Raw genomic sequence first — 24,058 nt, 5'->3', positions numbered from 1 at the left:
TGCGGAGTGGAACAATTTTGCCTTCTCTGCTCCTCAGTCAGACAGTGATCTTGATGCTACTGTCTCCCCTTATATTACTGCCCGTGCTGATGACAAAAAGGGGGAGAAAAAGTCTCAAAAGAAATCTAAAAAGAGAAAACAGTCTGAGGGGGAGCATGAACATGAAAAGGCTCCTAAACAACCCAGGAGAGATGGAGATGGTGATGGTGATGGTCAAGACACTGGCCCTAAGCCCAGCAACGCTCATACTGAAGCTGGTGGTGCACAGGCAACTGGTGGTACTCAACCCAGTGTGTCTGCCACACCAGTGGATGATATTGGTTCTGGCAGTAAGCCCAGTGATGTTTCTGATATGGCTGTAGCTGAAGCTTTTGTGCTGTCTCAATCTATTGAACGTAAAATGAAGAGGAAGTTAGAGAGACATCAAAAGCGACAGCAGGAACTAGATGATGCCTTCAATGCCAAGTTTGAGGCCTTTGCTGATCTTAAACGTCGTAAGATTATGCACAGAAGATGGCTGAGTCCAAAAGCATTGGAAGTCGATGATGACCTGACTGCCTTTGATAAACACAGAAAAGAGGCAAGAAAAAGAAATGCCAAGTTCATGGTCAAATTCGACAAACAAAGGGCAAAGCTGTATGCACAGAGAGCAGAAAGAATCAGGAACATGACTCCTGCTGAGATGAAGGATTACCTTGATTCTACTGGGTCAACTGGTGGAGTTAGAGCTGATATTTTCATGAAATGGGTTGATGCTATGTTAGAACCCAGCTCTACTCCTCAACCAGCATCTGCTGCTCAGCCAGCTACACAACAAAAACAGCCAGCAGAAACAATCATCCTTAGTGATGATGATGTTATTAGACAGGGGGAGCATCTTGCTATTGTTCCTTACCTGCCTCCTATTCAACCAGTATCGACACAAGAACCATCAGCTGAACCCAGGCCTATTGACAAATACAGGGTGAAATCTGCTCCTAGGGATAATCAGCCCCTGAGGAAAGGACCCCTATTCGAGGCAGCTGATGAAGGTACTGATGTGGTTGAGCCAGCTGATACTAATCAGTCAGCTGGCACTGAAGACACAGCAAGGAGTGCTGTGATAGAAGACCCAGCCAGAAGTGTGCTGCTGGGTAGTACAAGTGTTGAAGACCCAGCAAAGTCGGTTGAGCTGGGTGCTAAACAAGTAGGTGATGAAACGGTTGATCCTGCTCACTTCACAGTCTGGGGAAGAGACGGGCAAACATTTGTTCTATCTCCTCTTCCTCCCCAGATTCAAGTTTACTTTGACAGAACACAGGATAACCGGGTCAATCAGCATCCAGTTAGTTCATCTGGCAGCTATGAATCATCTATGTATCCTCCATCTTCCCCAAGGGTTCATGACAAACATATCACTTGGGAAGATGACTCAGTAACCCATGGTGAGCCGAACATCAGAAAAATGAACCCAGATGAAAGAGATGCCTACAGACTTCAGATCACTGTTCCAGAGTTGCTTGAACAAAGACAAATTGAACTTAATGAAAGAATTCGTCAAGTCAGGCTGCTGCATCACCCTCTTGATCAGCCACACTATATTGCTGCACTTAACTTTGGCGTTGACATTAGGGTGTACTTGAATAACAGTGGTCTCAGGCTCTCCACTACTGATGAAAGAATTCATTTTGAAGATGCTCTCCAGCTGGGTATGGATATAAGGGAGTATTGTGCTGCCCTTAGTACTGAAGAGGGTAGAAAGATGGTTGAAGCAGTAAGATCCCTGAACATTTCTTATGATGATTATCTGATGGGTTTAGCTGCTGAAAGGGAAGCCAGAGAAGCTGCTGATGCTGAACTTGCTGAACGTTCAAGGCTTCAGGATATTGAAGACAGATTGGCTGCTGACAGAAAGCAACAGGCTGAGTCCCTCAAACTAGCCAGAGCCATTGTCAAAGAACAGGATAAGGTTTTTGATAAGATAGAAACTGCTAAGGAAGTACCTACCACTGCTCCTGTAGTACCTGATCACAATATTGAGTTTCCTGATACTTACTATAAGAGCAGGTATGGTAATGTGATGAATAGAAGATCTAATCCCTGCAGAATTATCAAGGTAAACAGGGGGACAAAAAGGGCTTTTAATGTTGTCAGGGAGAACAATGTTCAAGAAAGGATCAGTTTTGATGACTTAAGAACTCTTGGATTCAGTGAATGGATAGAAATCTTGGAGTATTTCATTGGTAAAGGTGAGAGTGCTATCAAGAGTGCTCTTAAGACTGAACTCCAACAGCTGTTCAAGAAGGCAACTAAGTTTGGGAATGCACCAGTAGTTGATGTTGATGAATTTCTTGCTCAAAAGCCTAAAGGGAAGCAACCTACTGGTGAAGGACCAACTGGGAGAAGCCGAATTGTTCTACCTCCTTCCATCCCTGTTTTTGACCCTGCTGAATTACCTCTCCTGTTCCCTGAAGCCTGGAAGATTAAACAAGAGGAGCTATCTGATGAAGAAAGAGAAAGAGAAAGGGATAAAGATAGATAGTCTCCTATGTGCTTAACTTGTATCTTTGTAATTTACTTTTTATTTTTTGAATTATCTTGTAATTATTGTATATATCTGATGTAATGTAAGTAAAGTGAGTTTATCTTCAAAATCATATCAAATTATAAGATATAGATAACTCATCAAAAGATCCCAAAACAAACTTAAAGGGACGAATTTACTGTCTACTCTCTCTAGGTCCCTAAGTGCTGGCTTTAGTGTTTTCTCTTCCAGTCATAGGTTTTGTCATCATCAAATAGGGGGAGATTGTTGAGTCCCCAAAATAATTAAGGATTTAATTATGACAAAACAATATTTATTTGCACTAAAGTGTTATGTGCAGCCAGCACACGTTTGTTTATGTATAGTCAGCTAATATAGCTGTGTCGAGTGTTTAGTATGCTGCCTAGTCTATCAGCACAAGGTAGATATGTATTCTTCGAATCAGCACAGGATGTGCACCCAGCAAATCAAGAATATCAAGTGACTCAGCATATGAAGGACCAGTAAGTCTGGATATTAGCATACAACACAAGACAGCCATGCTCCATTACAAGCATGGTAGTTTCCCAGAGTGGTCTACATCAACGCACTATTCAACAGAAGTCGAAGACAAAGTTGAACAGAAAAGGACAGGAGTCGGCGGCTGACAAGTGACCTTACAAGACCACGTGGGAATGCAGAAGTGGAACGCATGTGCAGACATGTGTTATACTTTAATCATACCTAGGGAACACAACATTCCATTTGTTTAAATCAAATGGTAGTGCCAAACCGAATGGGTGTGTTCCAGCAAATAGCTACCTAAGAGGAAAGAAGGAAAGCACGCCTTCTGACACAATTGTCCCCACAAGTACAAAGCATCCAATGTACTAGTGGACAATAGACTAATTACACAGTTAATAGAACTACTATATATATTGTTGTATCCACTATTGTAAAAAGTAGTGGTGTGGGTTTATCTGTTAGAGTCAAAACCGTGTAATAGCTTTAGTTTATCTCTTAGCTATAATCTAGGTAATCTGTATCAACCAACTATCATTTCCGCCAAGGATAGTTGTGATTCTTTCTGATTTAATCAATAAAGAATAACAGTTGAAAATTACCTGTGACTCTATATTATTTACTACAGAATACTAAACGTGATTAACTGACTAGTTAATTAAGAAAAGAATTGTATTCACCCCCCCTCTACAATACTCCTGTTGTTATCAAGGGACCAACAGTTACTAACGAGGACAGCTGACTTAATAAACTTAAAACATCAAAATATATTAAAAGTGTTGTAAATATATTTTGAACATACTTTGATATATATGTATATATTGTTATAGGTTCGTGAATCAACCAGTGGTCAAGTCTTACTTCCCGACGAAGTAAAAATCTGTGAAAGTGAGTTATAGTCCCACTTTTAAAATCTAATATTTTTGGAATGAGAATACATGCAGGTTTTATAAATGATTTACAAAATAGACACAAGTACGTGAAACTACATTCTATGGTTGAATTATCGAAATCGAATATGCCCCTTTTTATTAAGTCTGGTAATCTAAGAATTAGGGAACAGACACCCTAATTGATGCGAATCCTAAAGATAGATCTATTGGGCCTAACAAACCCCATCCAAAGAACCGGATGCTTTAGTACTTCAAAATTTATATCATATCTGAAGGGTGTCCTGGAATGATGGGGATATTCTTATATATGCATCTTGTTAATGTCGGTTACCAGGTGTTCACCATATGAATGATTTTTATCTCTATGTATGGGATGTGTATTGAAATATGAAATCTTGTGGTCTATTGTTACGATTTGATATTTATAGGTTAAACCTATAACTCACCAACATTTTTGTTGACGTTTAAAGCATGTTTATTCTCAGGTGAATACTAAGAGCTTCCGCTGTTGCATACTAAAATAAGGACAAGATTTAGAGTCCATGTTTGTATGATATTGTGTAAAAACTGCATTCAAGAAACTGATTTCGATGTAACATATTTGTATTGTAAACCATTATGTAATGGTCGTGTGTAAACAGGATATTTTAGATTATCATTATTTGATAATCTACGTAAAGCTTTTTAAACCTTTATTTATGAAATAAAGGTTATGGTTTGTTTTAAAAATGAATGCAGTCTTTGAAAAACGTCTCATATAGAGGTCAAAACCTCGCAACGAAATCAATTAATATGGAACGTTTTTAATCAATAAGAACGGGACATTTCATATTGTTTGTAAACAAATATGTATATATAAATGTAAGTTTATATTATAATTTGAAAATTATAAAATATAATTTAACCATTAGAAATAAATATGTAAAATGAGATACAAAATATGTAGGTATAATGAATCTATATATATAAATATATGTAATTTACATGCATAATAATTATTATGTGTATATTGTAATATATAGAAATATTAGAAGTAATAATTAATCAATAAAAGTTATTATATGATTATTAAATATTACATAGATAATAACATATATATACACATATATAATACAAGTTAAAATATATATGTTATAATATTATTACTTTCATTCTTAAAAGAAAGAATTAATATTAATATTATAATTAATGATATTATGATACAAATATGATATTTGATATATAAGTTATTATATATTACTATTACTTCCATTATTATTAACATTAATATTAATATCACTACTTGTTAAATTATTTATTTCAATATATATTAAAAAGATATGAAAGTTAATACATGTAAGGTGTTATAATAACTAATAATATTATTATCATTATTAATAGCATTGTTAATATAATTAATAGTAAAGTTTAACTAGTATTATGATTATTATCTTTATAAGTATCATTATTATCATAAATAATACAAATAGTATTATTATCATGAATAAGATTTTTTTTTCAAATTTATAGCTAACATCATTATTATTACTTACTAGTATTACAAATATTATAAAAATAATTATTATTAGTATTATTAGTAATTATTATTAATAATACTATTACTATCCATTACACTAAGAATTATTGCTATTATGAATTGTTATTACTCTTATTATTATTATAATTAGTATATTAATATTATTATTAATGTTATGAATTATTATTATTATTGTAATTATTAATAGTATTAATATAATATCAAGATTATGATTATAATTACAGAACACCAGATTTACGATATTACAGATATATATATGTATAGGATTAGGTATAAAGTTAAATAAATAAATAAATTCATATAAAATTACAGCTCAAGTTGTAGGTTGTTTTCAATCGTTATTAAACTGTGAGGGATTTTGCTTTATGATTTTAATCAGTACAAAACGATTCCTAATGTTTCTATAACAAACAAATTTAAGTGGAGAGTTGTTATCTTTATTTTTTTTTATTTTCGTATCTGATGAATGAAGCCTGTCGACCTTCATTCCTTATCTAATCCCATAAATTCCAGCTGTAATCAATCCAAAATGACTCACATTATCAACTACCCATCTTTAAAAACCCTTAACAGCTTTTAATTCATCAGATGTAATCCAAACAATCGACAACCAGGCGAGTACCCTGTTCTTGGGTTGTTTTTTTTAATGTACGATTTCTTATTAAAATTTTAAAATCTATTAAAACAGATTTGTTAGAAATCCTTTGAACGAACTTTCTGCAAAATATAAGATTCCAATTCGTTGTATTAAATTCGAATTTCCGAGTCAAACTTCTTATTTAAAAAGTCAACAGCTTTGTTCATCAATAAATTCACGTTCGTTTTAGGGTTTTCAGTCAAATTGGTTATACAGATAGTTTATAAATATGATTTTGAACCTTTTTCATTTAGGAACCGTAAGCTAAAAACTTATTTAAGTCAAGATTTGAATTTGGAGTTCATCTCATTATACAGCGATTTATTTTTTTATTTTTTTAGTCCTGTTACAGCAATATTGCTTTTATCGAATTAACTAAGTCAAATAATAATTCTGGATCGTTTCTATTTGGTTTTAAGATTCTAAATACTACAAGTTGATAGTGTTTAGTAGAGATCGATCTTTGGTCTGTGTTAAGGGGGGAGGAGGAAATAAGAACCGATTTAAAACAGGATTAAATAGATTTAAGTTGGGTGTTTAATCAGATAAACAAGCACAGCGTGATGGTCAGGAGTTGTTTCGGGTGTTCGAGAGGTCACGGGTTCGATTCTGGTTGGAGACGTTTCTTTTTAGAAAATCATTTCTTTAAGGTAGTTTTCCATATCAAATTTTATTAATATTATTATTATTGTTATTGTGATTATTATTAATTGTTATGAATATTATGATGATGATAATTTTTATTATTATTACCATTAAGTATTATTAATTGTAAATATTACGAACATTAGTTATTATTATTATGGTTACTAGTACAAAGTATTAGTTACCCTTTATTATAATTACTATTATCATGACTCTAGTTATAATTAAGATTATTATTATGATTATCGTTAATACTAATATTAATATCATTATAAGTAATAATATAAAGTAGTATAATTAATAATAATATCTTTATCAATGAGATCTCTATTATTATTATTATTATTATAAGTTTTATTATTATTATTATTATTATTATTATTATTATTATTATTATTATTATTACTATTATTAATAACATAAGTATCGGAACACGTATACAAAGTTTTAACATATCATATCGACGCATTTATATATATTATTTGGAATAACCATAGACACTCTATATGCAGTAATGATCGAGCTCTCTATACAGGGTTGAGGTTGATTCTACAATAATATATATAATTTGAATTGTGATCGAGTCTGAGACGTATACGGGTCACGATACGTATTAATTAATTCGAATATTATATAATAAGCTATATATGAATTATTGGACTGTTGAATGTGGACTATCAACTGTGGACTACCAACATTGAACAATTAAAATGAATTAAAATATTGATTATAACATATGAAACTAAACAATTCTTCAAGTTTGCCACTTGATTTCATCTTAAACCTCATTTGTATCTCGATGATTACACTCTGCGTTCAAATCCTTCATAAATTCTTGAAAACACCTCAATCTAAAGGATCAACCAACCACAAATAATCTACGAAAGAAAAGCTTGATGCATATAGCTATGCACCTGAGAAACTCTCGGCAACTTAGTAAACGTTTAAAACGTAGCTATGCTAATTTCTTAGTGTTATTATTACCCAAAATAACTTTACAATCCCTTTCCAAATTAGCAAATTTTGTCACAGCTCCAGCAAGTTAACTTCGACTTTTCACTCGGTTCAGCTTATTATAACCCTGATATGAAAGTTGCCTTTCGTCATCAATACCGGAAAACCGTTTATATCTCACTACATTAGCAGTAAACGTACCAGCAACCTCGTTGCTTCTTGGCTTAAATCTCTCTGACAAATCATTATATTTATTCATTAAAACCCTATCATATACTCGTCCGCATCTTGTAACGAGAACTGCCATAACAATTATCAGGAATCAGTAATCAGTACTTTGAAAACTCACAGCATATCTACATCAACAGTTATATGTATGACATTTATCTCTTAGAATTATGATCTCTCATTCTGAAATTCTGAAAAGCACTCAGTCATAAACCAATACTCTGAATGTTGAAAAATCTGAATGAAGCAGCAGAAACCATAGATAACCGTAAACGACCTTGATCATTGGAAGTTTGATGATAAAGAATAGTATGTTGGAAAAGCTCAGAAAAGTTGGAACTGGAAAACGGATTGAGCTAACCACGAAGGAGACCAAGGACAAATACAAGGACCATATCATATATTCAAAGAATTCAGGTAATTCTGGATCCGATGAAACTTTCAACGAATATCTTGCTCCGTACTCATGTTAAAATCTTGCAGAAAATCTTCTTCATCAACCATCGAACTTAGAAATTCCAAAATATCATCATCAATATCTTCGATATTTCTGAGGATATTTTCAAAAATATTCCCGTCCGAAAATTATATACCTCTTCGTGCTTCCTGTGTATCATTATATTGGAAATATTCAAGAGAAAATTTAGTACCGAAAGGCAGGTTATACGAAACTATGAAGAAAGCCGTGGATAAATCACAAAGAATAAGTTTGACTTCAAAGAATCTAAATGATTCAATGTCTGCTAAGGTCTATAGTGAATATCTTGTTCCTTACTCTAAACCCTTGCAGACAATATTTTCCATCATACTCTGATCTTAGATATTCAAAATATTTATCTTATATTTCCTTATAAATATCCTCCATATTTCTGGAAATATTTTTTATAACTATTCTTATCTGAAATCATTAATCTCTTCGTACTATCAGTATTACATCATATAGAAACTGTTAGTTTCTATATTCTATAAACTTTCGAGCTTAAAATATGAATGTTATTGAAGTAATGTTGGGAACTGATGCATGAATTAGTATAATATAATGACACTTGATCAACGTGATTATATTACAGTAGGTCATGCTGAGTTTCTAAATGGGACATGATGATTCACAGATTATAACGTCATCATGTGCCATGTTACATAACTCTTTCATTCTGCTTAACTTCTGAGTATATCAAGAAAATATATTCTTGATAGTTCCATTCTCAGTGATTCAGGTAATTTGACAAATCAAATCGTGCTATTACATTCTTCCTTATTTATATCATTAATAATATTCATTCTGAAAATTATATCTGCGAATTCTGGACCATTACAAGAGATGCCAAATCGCCAGAAGAAGAAACGAAGGGACAAATCTCTGAAATAGAAATTGGAGTATAAATCGCAGCAAATAGGAAGGAGTATTAACTGTGGATGACAATGATTATAGGAAACAAAAAGGGGGACATTGAAATATAAGGAAAGATATAAAGTTCGATAACAACGCATAAATTACAAACCGTGTATATCAATGTTTATCGCAACATAAAGACACGAGAGAATTAAAAGCACTATAACCCCAAGAGCAAAGTAGAAGTAAGCAGATTCCTTGGGGGGAAGTTGGAAAAGGAGAATGATTGTTACGAGAGTAAGGATAAAAATAAGGATTAGAACTGGATTAAGCATTTCCACAATCTTTTGGATGTATGAACTAAGGAAGAGAGTGTGGGAATGGTGAGAATAATGGAACGGAAGAGCTTAATTTATAATGGAAATATCAGACAGAGTAATCGAGGCAGATCACCGTATTTAATTATAGAAATCTAAATCTACTTATTCGCAGAAGAATCAAATCTTTTAGATTTCGAAGATTTTCTCCAAATCCCTTAAATTCGGGAATTCAACCAAAACAACGTTAAAAGTTAAGACGCATCCTGTTTTCTAAATTCAATCGTGACTACGTCAAAAGTTAAGATGCATCTTACTTTCAAAATTCAACCCCGACTCTGTCAAAAGTTAAAATGAATCTTTACTTTCCTATTTCACTCTTTGGTGATAGCTTCATCCGTACTCTCCGAATAATCGAGTTATTTTTATCCATATTACTCAATGATGATAAAACTCTATTTATCAGCTCATATTTGTCAGGGAAACATATTTATTGTTAAACATGACGACCTCACTCAAATTTTGGGACGAAATTTCTTTAACGGGTAGGTACTGTGATGACCCGAGAATTTCCGACCAAATTTAAACTTAATCTTTATATATTTTCGACACGATAAGCAAAGTCTGTAATGTTGAGTCTCGAAAACTTTGAAACTAGGTTCATGTAATCAAATACCCTTTGACTATGCCCGATGATTCGCGAACTATTGTTTTTAACAAATATGTATATATAAATGTAAGTTTATATTATAATTTGAAAATTATAAAATATAATTTAACCATTAGAAATAAATATGTAAAATGAGATACAAAATATGTAGGTATAATGAATCTATATATATAAATATATGTAATTTACATGCATAATAATTATTATGTGTATATTGTAATATATAGAAATTTTAGAAGTAATAATTAATCAATAAAAGTTATTATATGATTATTAAATATTACATAGATAATAACATATATATACACATATATAATACAAGTTAAAATATATATGTTATAATATTATTACTTTCATTCTTAAAAGAAAGAATTAATATTAATATTATAATTAATGATATTATGATACAAATATGATATTTGATATATAAGTAATTACATATTACTATTACTTCCATTATTATTAACATTAATATTAATATCACTACTTGTTAAATTATTTGTTTCAATATATATTAAAAAGATATGAAAGTTAATACATGTATGGTGTTATAATAACTAATAATATTATTATCATTATTAATAGCATTGTTAATATAATTAATAGTAAAGTTTAACTAGTATTATGATTATTATCTTTATAAGTATCATTATTATCATAAATAATACAAATAGTATTATTATCATGAATAAGATTTTTTTTTTCAAATTTATAGTTAACATCATTATTATTACTTACTAGTATTACAAATATTATAAAAATAATTATTATTAGTATTATTAGTAATTATCATTAATAATAATATTACTATCCATTACACTAAGAATTATTACTATTATGAATTGTTATTACTCTTATTATTATTATAATTAGTATATTAATATTATTATTAATGTTATGAATTATTATTATTATTGTAATTATTAATAGTATTAATATAATATCAAGATTATGATTATAATTACAAAACACCAGATTTACGATATTACAGATATATATATGTATAGGATTAGGTATAAAGTTAAATAAATAAATAAATTCATATAAAATTATAGCTCAAGTTGTAGGTTGTTTTCAATCGTTATTAAACTGTGAAGGATTTTGCTTTATGATTTTAGTCAGTACAAAACGATTCCTAATGTTTCTATAACAAACAAATTTAAGTGGAGAGTTGTTATCTTTATTTTTTTTATTATTTTCGTATCTGATGAATGAAGCCTGTCGACCTTCATTCCTTATCTAATCCTATAAATTCCAGCTGTAATCGATCCAAAATGACTCACATTATCAACTACACATCTTCAAAAACCCTTAACAGCTTTTAATTCATCAGATGTAATCCAAACAATCGACAACTAGGCGAGTACCCTGTTCTTGGGTTGTTTTTTTTAATGTACGATTTCTTATTAAAATTTTAAAATCTATTAAAACAGATTTGTTAGAAATCCTTTGAACGAACTTTATGCAAAATATAAGATTTCCAATTCGTTGTATTAAATTCGAATTTCTGAGTCAAACTTCATCAATAAATTCACGTTCGTTTTAGGGTTTTCAGTCAAATTGGTTATACAGATAGTTTATAAATATGATTTTGAACCTTTTTCATTTAGGAACCGTAAGCTAAAAACTTGTTTAAGTCGAAATTTGAATTTGGAGTTCATCTCATTATACAGCGATTTATTTTTTTATTTTTTAGTCCTGTTACAGCAATATTGCTTTTATCGAATTAACTAAGTCAAATAATAATTTTGGATCGTTTCTGTTTGGTTTTAAGATTCTAAATACTACAAGTTGATAGTGTTTAGTAGAGATCGATCTTTGGTCTGTGTTAAGGGAGGAGGAGGAAATAAGAACAGATTTAAAACAGGATTAAATAGATTTAAGTTGGGTGTTTAATCAGATAAACAAGCACAGCGTGATGGTCAGGAGTTGTTTCGGGTGTTCGAGAGGTCACGGGTTCGATTATGGTTGGAGACGTTTCTTTTTAGAAAATCATTTCTTTAAGGTAGTTTTCCATATCAAATTTTATTAATATTATTATTATTGTTATTGTGATTATTATTAATTGTTATGAATATTATGATGATGATAATTTTTATTATTATTACCATTAAGTATTATTAATTGTAAATATTACGAACATTAGTTATTATTATTATGGTTACTAGTACAAAGTATTAGTTACCCTTTATTATAATTACTACTATCATGACTCTAGTTACAATTAAGATTATTATTATGATTATCGTTAATACTAATATTAATATCATTATAAGTAATAATATAAAGTAGTATAATTAATAATAATATCTTTATCAATGATATCTCTATTATTATTATTATAAGTTTTATTATTATTATTATTATTATTATTATTATTATTATTATTATTATTATTATTATTACTATTATTAATAACATAAGTATCATTAATGAACTACTACAAAAATTATTATCTTTAGTATTTAAAATGGTTATTATTTTATTATATTTAATATCAGTATTATTACCATTATCATTAATACTAGAAGTATCATTATTATTAACCTTATAAGTATCATTAAAAATTATCAATTTATATAAAGTTTTCATAATTATTGTTATTATTATTATCAAAACTAATAGTATTATTATCCTTATTTTCATATTTTCATAGAGATAATTAACAAATGATATTCAGATAACAATATACATAGTACACATCATAAAACTATATTAATATCTTATTTATTAAAATATATAAAATAAATATACTTAATAAGATATATAGTTTATTAATATAAAAATAATATCACTAATAATAATGTATGTATTTGTTAGAATTGCAACTATATGTTTTAATATATTTTATACATATAACATAACAAAAATTAATATTATATACAAAATGAATATATGAAACACATATATACTATTACTATAAAAAGTATATAACTAATAAATTTATATGTGTTCGATTACATTTACGTATATTAATAAATATACAAATGATATAGGTTCGTGAATCCGAGGCCAACCCTGCATTGTTCACTATAGTCATATGTATTTTTACTACAAAATACATTAGGTGAGTTTCATTTGCTCCTTTTTACTCTTTACATTTTTGGGCTGAGAATACATGCAAATGATTAATAACTGTTTTTGCAATATTTATATGCGTGAGTTTCATTATTCCCTTTTTAAATGCTTTTTACATGCGCTGTTTTTATAACTGTTTTACGAAACAGACACAAGTAATTGAAACTACATTATATGGTTGAATGATCGAAATCGAATATGCCCCTTTTTATTAAGTCTGGTAATCTAAGAATTAGGGAACAGACACCCTAATTGACGCGAACTCTAAAGATAGATCTATCGGGCCCAACAAGCCCCATCCAAAGTAACGGATGCTTTAGTATTTCGAAATTTATATCATGTCCGAAGGAGGATCCCGGAATGATGGGGATATTCTTATATGTATATTGTGAATGTCGGTTACCAGGTGTTCAATCCATATGAATAATATTTTTATCTCTATGCATGGGACGTATGTTTATGAGAAATGGAAATATGAAATCTTGTGGTCTATTAAAATGATGAAATGATTATTTATGTTAAACTAATGAACTCACCAACCTTTTGGTTGACACTTTAAAGCATGTTTATTCTCAGGTACGAAAGAAATCTTCCGCTGTGCATTTGCTCATATTAGAGATATTACTTGGAGTCATTCATGATATATTTCAAAAGATGTTGCATTCGAGTCATTGAGTTCATCAAGATTATTATTAAGTCAATCATAGTTGGATATATTATAAATTGGTATGCATGCCATCAACTTGCGATGTAATGAAAGATTGTCTTTTCAAAAATGAATGCAATGTTTGTAAAATGTATCATATAGAGGTCAAGTACCTCGCGATGTAATCAACTGTTATGAACCGTTTATAATCAATATGGACTTCGTCCGGATGGATTAGGATGGGTCTTCACAATAACGAGTCCGAAAAGCATTTTTGGAGACGTCTTCCTGCTTAACCCTTAGTTGATGATAACCCGAACGGAGATCGATTTTTGAATATACACAAGACCCTTGTAATTGATCAAAGAGGTCATCAATGCGAGGAAGAGGATATCAGTTCTTAACCGTCAATTTGTTTAGTTCACGATAATCAATGCACATTCGTAGGGATCCATCTTTCTTCTTAACGAATAAAATCGGAGCGCCCCAAGGTGAATGGCTAGGTTGGATAAAACCGCGATCAAGTAGTTCTTAGATTTGACTTTGCAATTCTTGCATTTCGGATGGAGCGAGTCTATATGGTGCACGTGCTACGGGTGCAGCTCCCGGAATAAGATCGATTTGGAATTCAACCGGTCGATGAGGTGGAAGACCCGGCAATTCGTTGGGAAATACATCGGAAAAGTCACTAACAATTGGCACATCATCGACATGCTTCTCATCAGACTCGACTTTCTTAACGTGGGCAAGTATCGCAAAACAACCCTTACGGAGTAGTTTTCTAACTTTAAGGCACAAAACGAGGTTGAGTCCAGTGCAACTCTTATCGCCATAAACAATCAAAGGTTCACTATTCTCGATAGGAATTCGGATTGCGTTAAGATCACAAAGGATATGAGATTTCGTTTTGGCTAATCAATTCATACCGATTATTACATTGAAGCTTCCTAGTTCCATGGGTATCAAGTCAATTTCAAACTCATTACCCAAAATGTTTAACGTACACCCCCGATAATATGTGTCAGCGCTCAATAGTTTCCCGTTGGCCACTTCAATGGTATAAGTGGTATCTAATAGAAGTGGGGGAGTGCTAAAAGAATAAGTCAAAGTCTTGGATACAAAGCATTTATCGGCACTCGAATCGAATAAGCAAGTAACATAAGAGTTGTTGAGAATAAACGTACCCGTGACTAATTCATTGTCATCTCGGGCTTCCTCGGTGTTAATATTGAAAGCTCGGCCACGCGTGTTGGCGTTATCTTTCTTCTTCGGGCATGCATTTCTATAATGGCCCATTTGGCCACATTCGTAAAACGTGTCTGTCTTTGGTGCATTGGGCCCCTTTCGAGCAATGGGGGCGACAATTTTACATTCGTTGGCCTTATGACCAACTCCTTGGCACCGATGACAAATTAGCTTGCCATATTCACCAAAGTGATGTTTGTTGCATTTGTTGCAAAGAGGTAGGTTTCCGGCATAACCCTTCTTGCTGTCGGAGGTGAAAGGCTTCTTGGTATAGTTGTTGTTGCTTGATTGGGGGGCTTCCCATTTTCTTTTGTTGTTACCCGACTTATCCTCGGCTTTAGGTGTCAGCACTACAATTTTGTCCACCGTTTCTATCAACTTGCGGGCCATGTTGAAAGCTTCTTGATGATTAGTGGGTTTGGATGACATTACCCCGTGTTTGATGCTCTTTAGGAGACCATCTATGTAAATTTCAACCCTTAAAGCTTCGGGGTTCACAAGGTTTGGGCACATCAAGGCTAGTTCAGAAAATCGTTGATTATAAGCCTTGAGATCGTTTCCGACCGCTTTCAAAGTTCTTAGCTATTGTTCGAGCCTTCGGGTTTCTTCACGAGGGAAATATTCGACGATCATCTTTTCCCTTAGGTTGGCCCAAGAGAGGGCGTGAGCTTCATCGGTACCCACCGATTGTACATAGGTGTTCCACCATGTGAGGGCGACACTGGCGAAAGTGTGAGTGGAGTATTTGACCTTATCTTGGTCCCGACAACCGCTTATGCTAAAGACGGCCTCCGTTTGTTCGAACCATCAAGTGAGAGTAACCGGTCCCCCGATCCCATCAAAAGTATGAGGTTTGCACCCCATGAAGGCTTTATAGGAGCATCCCTCGCTTGAGTTACCGGCTCCTTGATTGTTGTTGTTGTGGTTGTTGTTATTGTTGTTATTAGAGGAGGAGTGACTGGCCATGGCCGCATCCACGGCGGTGGCTATCATTCATTGTAGAGCTTGTTCGGGAGTCTCATGGCGTGGCACACGTTGAGGAGGCATTGTTCCTTCAAAACACAAGAATACCGTTGATTAGTATTTTCAATAATACTAATCATGATATGGAATAAGGATAGAGAGAAAAATTTTCCTTGACTCGCCTTAAATTCTTTATGCCACAATGTCGGGACGTTCATATGAGTCACTGTAATATAATCCTGGAAATTATATTACCTTGATTCATATGTGCATTCGACATCATTTCATATAGTCACGGTTGCGTGTCAATCAAATTAAACAACATGAGATTAAGATGAACAAAGAGTAAATATGAGTAGAAACATTCGAGTATAATGCACAAGTAGTCAAGTAATTCCTACTTCAAGTCTATATGCCGGTTGTAGTCTAGACTCACTAATGTACCCTATGACCCGGGGTTGACACCAATGAACTCTAAATCCCTACAACCAACGCTCTGATACCATCTGTAGTGACCCGACAAAATCGTCATTGACGGCGCCATCTACTTAGGTCCCGTTACGTGGTCATAAGTCTTTAAAACAATGTTTGACCAAAAGTATGTCGCATTCATTTCAAAAGTAAAGATGTTTCAAAGTTTACAAAGTAGTTTGACAACTAGTTACATTACAAAGTTTTAAAGTACGATTGAAACATATGCGACACAATTTAAAAGTAGCCAAAAGACGCGCCACGTATGCATGTATACTCGACATCCGAGCAAGTATCAAAAGTAATGAGGAGAAGCATGTATCACAAAACATTCAAGGACCTGAGAAAAACATAGAAATCTGTCAACGAAAATGTTGGTGAAATCATAGGTTGAAGTAAGTAAGTACAAGTGAACCACAAGATTTGTAACATTGATATAATAGTAATACATTCCAAAAGTTAATATTCACGAGCACCCAATTATCAATGCTTAACATTCCTTCCATAGAACCCTGTCACAATAGTGTTAGAACATACACTGTTTCTCGAAAATATATTCCATTCGTAAACGGTAGCGAACCGTTTGAATGAGGGTTTGTCAAACCCATATGGCCATATAACATAAGTTCTCGCTTACACCCGGCAAGTGTAACTAATGATAATCGAATTGAGGATTTTTTTTCAAACTCGTATGTAGAATGTTTGTTTTCCTGTACTTGTGTTCACTTAGTAAAAAGAACGTTTATGTTTTCTCATCCCAAATGTAAGTTCAAAAAGAGTAAAAATGGGACTATGATCTCACCTTGAGTGTACGTATGTAAAAGTAATTCAACAAGTAAACGTGTGCAAGAACGAATGCTAGTCTTGACCTAAACAAATAGGTTTGTATCAAAATCGGTAAACACGATAGGTCAAAGTGTTCAATTAGTCCTATGGCTCGTTATGACTCGATTGTATAGCATTTGAATCACATTGTCAAGTTTCATGCAAGATACAAGTATAGAATCACGTTAGAAAGGTTGCATAATCATTTGGTTAAGTTTGACAAAAAGTCAAACTTTGGTCGGGTCAAAGTCAATGAAAAAGTCAACGAAAAAGTCAACACGTTCGGGTCGGGTCCCAAACAAATTTTCTGAGGTTTTTAATCATATATAAGCATGTTAGAACAAGTTTCATGTGAATCGGAGGTCCCTAGCATAGCAAACATTTTTCTTAGAAGTGACAAGTTGGTCAGCCCACTTTGGCGCGCCGCGCGGGGATATGGCGCGCCACGCCATTTCCTGTGCAGAAAATTCTGGCAGTTTTCAAGTTTAATGCACGGACCTAACTTCAAACAATCACCATTTATGACCCGCAAACAACCAAAACATGTATCTTATATCATCGGAAAGGTATTTTGACAATGAAAATAACTAAACACATTTCATCAATCACATTTACTTTTACAACAACCAAAATCACATTCAAAGCTCCTTATTTAATGCATTCAAGTTCATAAATGAAATTCAATGATTCGGCAACCAATTTACATGAATGATATGCCGTTTCGAAGGTGATCAAGCATACAATACAACCTAACACTTACAAATAACATTTCATGTCATTCAAAGCATCAAAAGTCCATTTCAAGTTCATCAAACCCTAACCCAAATTCACCAAAATCACTAATCAAGTTCATGAAGTTTTCTAAAGTAACCTACACATCAAATTGAAGCTAGTGATACTAGGAACACATTTAATACTTGCACTTTATCATAACAACAACATTTAAGCAACCAATTCATCAATCAAACACACCAAACTTTCAAGTTCATGCTAGTTACCAAAAATAACAAGATCGAACATACAATTCATATATTCATGTTAGACTTGAGCCATAGACACTAATTAAAAACTTTATAAGTTAAGAACATCGAGAACACAAAATCTAGTGATTTTAAAAAGTTACCCAAATTAGATGTAATCGGTATGGAATCGAAGAGGAAGTTGTAAGGATTCTAAATATGTAATTTGTTTGGATTGAAGCTTGCTAGATTTGAAATGGAAGATGATTCTTTGTGATGAAGTTTGAGAGAAAACTTAAAAGTATTGAAAGAAAATGAAAATGAAAATGAAAATGGAAAAAGAATGGGGAGGTGGGTGTTGACTAGTCAAAAGCTAGTCACATCTTTGCTCCCTTGGCAAAATTAGTCCCTCGAGTTCGGTTGCGGGTGCGTGAATTACCTAAACAAGATATTTTGAATACGTGTAACAACGAAGGATGTTATAATCATATAACGGACTTTAAATAAATAAACGGAAAAGTAAACGGAAAAAGGCGGGATATTACACCGTGGATGGGATAGCTGCTAATTTTTGCAAAGTCATGCGACCCAAAAGCGCATTATACTTTGAGTAGGACCTTACGGTGGCAAATTCTACTGTCGTACTTCTCACTAATTCCTTATTATCATCGTCCACCAGCTCCAACTCTAATTCAATGATCCCGATTGGCCATGAGGACTCACCAGAAAATCCTGATAACGCAATGTTAGGAGCCACTAGCTTGGCTCGCACAGCCCCTGGTAACAAGCGGAAACAGTGCTCGTACATTATATCAACACCGCAACTGGTGTCTACATGCAATCGCTTGATGATGTACCCGTAACTTTTGACACATCCTTTAATTGTAATGGGCGCATCCGAGGGTTCCTGTGCTATGGCCGAGAATGTGATGGAGGTATTTTCCCATTCCTCAGATACCTCTAACTTGCACCTCCGCTGGTTGCCATGTTTATGGTTTTATCCATTTCCTTTCCCTCATTCTTCTTTTGCCACAGATATTCTTTTTCTCCCTTTGGCTTGTCAGCTTGTGCTCTTGTGCTTTTCTTCAAGTGTTGCAATCTTCCTTTTTTGAGTTCAGCAACAACTCTTTCAATTAAGTGCCGACATGCATTGGTCTCATGACCGTAATCATAGTGAAAATCACAAAATTTGCTTCTGTCTCTATTTCCATAATACTTTGACAAAGGCACTGGGGGGTTGAAGCTTTTGCACACTGCCTCTGTAGCCAAAATTTCTTTTGGTGTTTTGGTGAGGTCTTTTATTAACACAACATTTTCAGCATGGCTGCTTTTGAACCTCTGGCTTCCTCCCCCTTTATTGTTATTGAACTTGCGATACTTATCATTATGATAGGTACCACCCCTAGGTTGGCCATTACCACCATAACGTTTACCCGGCTCTGAACCTCTTACCTACACTCGATAATAATCATCATCGATGTCCATGTTTGAAGAGGTATTTCCGTAATTATGCTTTATATCTTCTTGTGCCCGCATGTAGTCATGCGTTTCTTTTACGGCTTCCGCGAAAGTTTCGGGCACTCTTCTTCGTAACCGTTGCCACAATGGCAGGTGTCTGTCAGGATCTATACAATGAATAAAGCCGGATACCTTCTGGCTTTTTGGCAAGTTTTGTATCTTAGCCACCTCTTTAGTATATCTGTCTATTATTTCTCCCAAGCTCTCTTTTAATTTCTGCTTAATGTCGTGACATTCGACATGTGTTCTTTTGCGTGCGCGCAAATTGTGAAAGTTCAATAAAAACCTTGAGCGCAAATCCGCAAAACCTGTAATGCTTTGGGCTGGCAAATTATTGAACCATTCCCTTGCCACTCCTTACAACACTATTGGTAGCATATGGCATGCTACTGCATCACCTCAACTGTGTGTTCTTGCGGTTCCTTCAAATTTTTTTAAAAAGTCATCCGGATCTGATAACCCATCATAACTTCCGAGTGTTAGAGTGAAATGTCCCGTTCTTATTGATTAAAAACGTTCCATATTAATTGATTTCGTTGCGAGGTTTTGACCTCTATATGAGACGTTTTTCAAAGACTGCATTCATTTTTAAAACAAACCATAACCTTTATTTCATAAATAAAGGTTTAAAAAGCTTTACGTAGATTATCAAATAATGATAATCTAAAATATCCTGTTTACACACGACCATTACATAATGGTTTACAATACAAATATGTTACATCGAAATCAGTTTCTTGAATGCAGTTTTTACACAATATCATACAAACATGGACTCCAAATCTTGTCCTTATTTTAGTATGCAACAGCGGAAGCTCTTAGTATTCACCTGAGAATAAACATGCTTTAAACGTCAACAAAAATGTTGGTGAGTTATAGGTTTAACCTATATATATCAAATCGTAACAATAGACCACAAGATTTCATATTTCAATACACATCCCATACATAGAGATAAAAATCATTCATATGGTGAACACCTGGTAACCGACACTAACAAGATGCATATATATATAAGAATATCCCCATTATTTCCGGACACCCTTCGGATATGATATAAATTTCGAAGTACTAAAGCATCCGGTACTTTGGATGGGGTTTGTTAGGCCCAATAGATCTATCTTTAGGATTCGCGTCAATTAGGGTGTCTGTTCCCTAATTCTTAGATTACCAGACTTAATAAAAAGGGGCATATTCGATTTTGATAATTCAACCATAGAATGTAGTTTCACGTACTTGTGTCTATTTTGTAAATCATTTATAAAACCTGCATGTATTCTCATCCCAAAAATATTAGATTTTAAAAGTGGGACTATAACTCACTTTCACAGATTTTTACTTCGTCGGGAAGTAAGACTTGGCCACTGGTTGATTCACGAACCTATAACAATATATACATATATATCAAAGTATGTTTAAAATATATTTACAACACTTTTAATATATTTTGATGTTTTAAGTTTATTAAGTCAGCTGTCCTCGTTAGTAACCTACAACTAGTTGTCCACAGTTAGATGTATAGAAATAAATCGATAAATATTATCTTGAATCAATCCACGACCCAGTATATACGTATCTCAGTATTGATCACAACTCAAACTATATATATTTTGGAATCAATCTCAACCCTGTATAGCTAACTCCAACATTCACATATAGAGTGTCTATGGTTGTTCCGAAATATATATAGATGTGTCGACATGATAGGTCAAAACATTGTATACATGTCTATGGTATCTCAAGATTACATAATATACAATACAAGTTGATTAAGTTATGGTTGGAATAGATTTGTTACCAATTTTCACGTAGCTAAAATGAGAAAAATTATCCAATCTTGTTTTACCCATAACTTCTTCATTTTAAATCCGTTTTGAGTGAATCAAATTGCTATGATTTCATATTGAACTCTATTTTATGAATCTAAACAGAAAAAGTATAGGTTTATAGTCAGAAAAATAAGTTACAAGTCGTTTTTGTAAAGGTAGTCATTTCAGTCGAAAGAACGACGTCTAGATGACCATTTTAGAAAACATACTTCCACTTTGAGTTTAACCATAATTTTTGGATATAGTTTCATGTTCATAATAAAAATCATTTTCTCAGAATAACAACTTTTAAATCAAAGTTTATCATAGTTTTTAATTAACTAACCCAAAACAGCCCGCGGTGTTACTACGACGGCGTAAATCCGGTTTTACGGTATTTTTCGTGTTTCCAGGTTTTAAATCATTAAGTTAGCATATCATATAGATATAGAACATGTGTGTAGTTAATTTTAAAAGTCAAGTTAGAAGGATTAACTTTTGTTTGCGAACAAGTTTAGAATTAACTAAACTATGTTCTAGTGATTACGAGTTTAAACCTTCGAATAAGATAGTTTTATATATATGAATCGAATGATGTTATGAACATCATTAATACCTCAAGTTTAGTAGGTAAACCTACTGGAAGTGACAAGAAATGATCTAGCTTCAAAGGATCTTGGATGGCTTGAAAGTTCTTGAAGTAGGATCATGAGACAAAAACAAGTTCAAGTAAGATTTTTACTCGAATTAAGATAGTTTATAGTTATAGAAATTGAATCAAAGTTTGAATATGAATTTTACCTTGAATAAGAAAGATAACCTACTATATATAACAAAGGTTTCTTGATCTTATATGATTATTTGGAATGGATTAGAAAGCTCGGAAGTAAATTAGTAAACTTGAAGGGATTTTTGAAGTGTTCTTGAAGTGTTCTTCCTATGATGATTAAAGCTTGATTCTTGAAGTGATTTTTGATGAAGATGATGATTAACTACTGGAAAAATACGTTCATAATAGTGTGTGTGTGTTGAGAGAGAATTAGAAAGAGAATTGGAAGTGAAATGGAGTGAATGATGAGTGGTAATTGGTGAGTGGTGAGTGGGGTTAAAAGGAGTTCTAGTTAGTTGACTAGCTCATGGTAGAAGTTAAAATTGATTAGTCATACATGACATAATCAAGAGTGGAATCCCATGCTAGTTCCTATTGGTATATACTCATAGTAAGTACGTTTTGAAGCTGTGTATAATACGGGTAAGAATACGACTAGAATTCTTGATGAAAGAAAAGAATGGAAAAGTAACTGTAACCATTTTCGTTAAGTATGAGTGTTTTGATATATGTCTTGAAGTCTTCCAAAAGTATTTTAATACATCTAAATACACTACATGTATATACATTTTAACTGAGTCGTTAAGTCATCGTTAGTCGTTACATGTAAGTGTTGTTTTGAAACCTTTAAGTTAACGATCTCAATTAATGTTGTTAACCCATTGTTTATTATATCTAATGAGATGTTAAATTATTATATTATCATGATATTATGATATATTAATATATCTTAATATGATATATATACATTTAAATGTCGTTACAACGATAATCGTTACATATATGTCTTGTTTCGAAATCCTTAAGTTAGTAGTCTTGTTTATATGTATATAACTCATTGTTAATATACTTATGGAGATACTTATTTATCATAATCTCATGTTAACCATATGTATATCCATATATATATCGTCATGTCGTTTTTACAAGTTTTAACGTTCGTGAATCGCCGGTCAACTTGGGTGGTCAATTGTCTATATGAAACATATTTCAATTAATCAAGTCTTAACAAGTTTGATTGCTTAACATGTTGGAAACATTTAATCATGTAAATATCAATCTCAATTAATATATATAAACATGGAAAAGTTCGGGTCACTACATAGAGGCAACACCGGTGCTATTGTGAAGGGATGATTGGCGATGTGCGGCACAAACTTTTTTGTTGTAGGAGCTAGCTCAAGACTTTGCTTAGCTTTTTGCCCTTGCATCACTGTGAACCAATTACTCACAAACTCTTGTACCCGCGCTGGCTCATTGAAAGCGGGTGCCAAGTGTGGTGGCGCGACTTGCTGTAATTGAGATATGAAGCTATTTGACTGGGTTGCGGCATAGTGCGTTTTGCTATATTGATTGCTTGCAACAGTATGGACTGATTGCGGAGACCCACGCGCCGTTGACCTTTGTTGTGGTGTCAGCATGATGTATGAACCATCTGGATTTCTCAGGCCTATCTGCCTGATTCTTTCCTGGGCTT

The sequence above is a fragment of the Rutidosis leptorrhynchoides genome, chromosome 1 (assembly GCF_046630445.1).
Source record: "Rutidosis leptorrhynchoides isolate AG116_Rl617_1_P2 chromosome 1, CSIRO_AGI_Rlap_v1, whole genome shotgun sequence".
Classification (NCBI taxonomy): domain Eukaryota; kingdom Viridiplantae; phylum Streptophyta; class Magnoliopsida; order Asterales; family Asteraceae; genus Rutidosis; species Rutidosis leptorrhynchoides.
This window is presented reverse-complemented; position numbering follows the sequence as displayed.